Source organism: Hipposideros armiger, unplaced genomic scaffold (assembly GCF_001890085.2).
Source record: "Hipposideros armiger isolate ML-2016 unplaced genomic scaffold, ASM189008v1 scaffold_330, whole genome shotgun sequence".
NCBI classification, from domain to species: Eukaryota; Metazoa; Chordata; class Mammalia; order Chiroptera; family Hipposideridae; genus Hipposideros; species Hipposideros armiger.
In genome coordinates, this window is record NW_017731680.1 from 291,683 (window position 1) to 294,616 (window position 2,934).

Consider the following 2,934-nt stretch of genomic DNA (forward strand, 5'->3'; position numbering starts at 1 on the left):
TTATTGCAAGTTGCCAGTAGCCCAGGAAATGGTAGCTCCAGCATCAGGAGAGGATGTAGGATGGCATTCCTGGTGGTGGAGCTGGGATCAGAGAGCAGGAGAAACACCATCCCTTTGCTGCACCTTCATATTGATGAACAAGTAAGTGTGTCTCTACCGAATGAAGAACTGAAAGCATTAAGAAGGGTAAAGAGGATAATATGTTTTCAAAAGATCTTCTCTTTGTAATCAGAGGGACTCTACAGCTGTTTCTGTGCACTATGCATTATTTATGGTCCATCCAGTGCTAGCATCCTGTTATTTGTCTGCTTTCTGAGAGGGGCTGCAGGAAAAAGAATCTTTGACTCAGTAATTGTGAGCAAGCCTAAATGAGAGGACAAGGGAGAAAGAGAAGCTGGAGAAGAATGTGGATAGAAAGATAAAAAAAGAAAGAGGAAGAGGGTGACGATCGACCATGGGTGATTATGGTTTTTCAACTTGACCTTGAGACAACCCAATGCCTTAGGAAACTACCTCCAAGTTCCAATGGATCCGGAAGAAGGGAGGCTGTGGGGTTAAGTTAGTTAAGTCCCTGCCATTTCCAACTAGCGAAACTTGATCTTGGAAATCCATTTCTGCCAAGCTCCAAAGGGGGTAAATCAGACGCAGAACTAGTGGCTACAGGTAAGAGAGCAGAGAGGTCCACCCATCCAAGAGCACTCTCACTGTTGAAAAAGGTGATGAACTGGTAGTTGGCCCTTGGAACCTGAGATGTAGAAGAGTCTGGTGAGTGATCAAGCAACACAATTCATTTCTTTGTGTGATGTGCTATTGTGCACGCCATTGAAGGCTCTTCTGCTTGGAATTGGGACTTCAGGGCTCTTCTGATAGTATGAATCAGCAAAGCTACAGCCACCGCCATTTCTGTGTCCTGGTACAAGACACTGTCAAGTTCTGGAGGCAATAGAATCCCATGTTTGTCTTCCTTTCTGAACACACAGAGTGATGTTCCTATTATCATTATCATCATCATCAAACACTAAATCTTTGCCAAGTGTCCTTCATTCTGTATTCTGTATCAGGGAACTAATATTAACTGAGATTTTAGTAAATGGTAGCTGCTCTGCTTCGTATTTAAATTATGTTGTCTAAATTAAGCCTTACAACAACCCTGTATGTTACAATCCCCATTTTCCAGAGGATAAACATGTTCAAAGAAGAAAATAAATTTGCCCAAGGTCATATGACTCATCATAAACAAAGTGTGGATTATAAGCCATTCCGTAGGCTCTCTGAGAAATAAAGACCAACACCTTCCTTCTCTCCCTCACAATCATGCCCTTGAGGTTGCATTCAACCTTGGAGGTCATTGGTTATTTATAATGTTCCATAATAATATGTGCACTGCAGGAGCTTGGGGTCAGCATGTTCAAAAAAAGTACTAATAAAATACATACCTCAGTGCTGGTACATGACACATGGAGACACATTTAAATTAAGTCCCAGATTCCCACCTGGGATGGATGGAAGGTAAGCTGATCTTCCCTGATATCAAAACTCTGTATACAGGGGATGTTGCATAAAAAGTTGACTAATTGCTAACTACAGCCTAGCCTCAACTGAAACACAAATCTTCATTCATTTTACGAATTAATGATCCTGTCACACATCCTCAGAAAAGGGACATCCTTTGATAGTCAAAGACCAAGGATTAGTACTCTTCTGAGACTCTGAGAAGTTGCCCCCCTTTTTTTTTTAACATTCTCCTGGAGTTGTTGAGATTGAATGGAGCAGGGATTCCCACCCCACACACAGGCCTGCAAAATAATCTATACAGAATGCCTAGCATGGTCCCAGGCACAGAAGGGCCTCTCAATAGTCCTGGTAGCTTTCCTTGGAACCAATCCCAAATTCTCCTTGACCCATTACACATGGCACAGTCTTCATCCTTCCTCTCAGCTTCTTTGTGTCAAGTCAATCATAGATGTGGATCTTAACAGACACAAGTAAATGTCTCTTGATGATGGCCTGGGGACCTGATACCCTGATGTCGTAAGTCAGAAGTGTCCCTGGGAAAAAAACGTTTCGGATACCAAATGAGAATTCAGAAGGATGGTGGAATTAACTCACAGTTACTGAGCACTGGTTTGGTGACAGGCTCTATGCTAGCTGCTTTCCATGTATTATTTAACCCTTTCAAGAACTCTCCGAGGTAGGTATAGTAGTCCCTGCCCTACTACACCAATGCACAAGTATGACATCATAGGTTATTTATCCAAGGCAAGAAGGGTTTTGGTGAAATTTTCCATTCAGATTTCTGTTTCCAATGACCCTGTTCCATTTCTGTTTGAGTGTCCTGCTTTCTGCTTCCTTTTCATAACTGTGTTTTTGAATTCCATTGGTGTTGTCTACTGTCTGTCGCATAAAAGATGCTTCATAAATGTTCATCAAATGGATGATGAGTGAATGAATGAATATCATATAAATGCCTGGAGGACTTGAGACCCACACTGGAAGAATAAGAGAGCTCAGTGAAGTGGCTGAGCTGACTTTCATTGCTCCTGGGGAAGGGGCAGTGTCCATACAGGGGGAAAGGAGGGCCACACGTGTCCCTCTCACTTCCCCTGTGGACAGTCCACCTGAGAGGACTCAGAAATGGGTACATTTATTAGCACCTCCTCACCCATGCTCCCCATCTGAGCCCACCATAAGTTTTCTTGCCAGAAAACCAAGTGTGTTTGCAAGAGGCTGACCTGTGTCTTCCTAAAGCTAAAGGTTTGAACCTCCCAGGCCCTTACCTGACAAAATTAAAGAACTGGAATATTTCTTCTTCTCCAATGTTTGCATTTGAGAAGGAAAATCAACTGCTGGATATGTGCCAGCCTTGTAACTTTTACTGGTATCCTGATAGTCTCACCTTTAAATTGGAAAATCTTCCTTTAGTCTCCTTTTTCT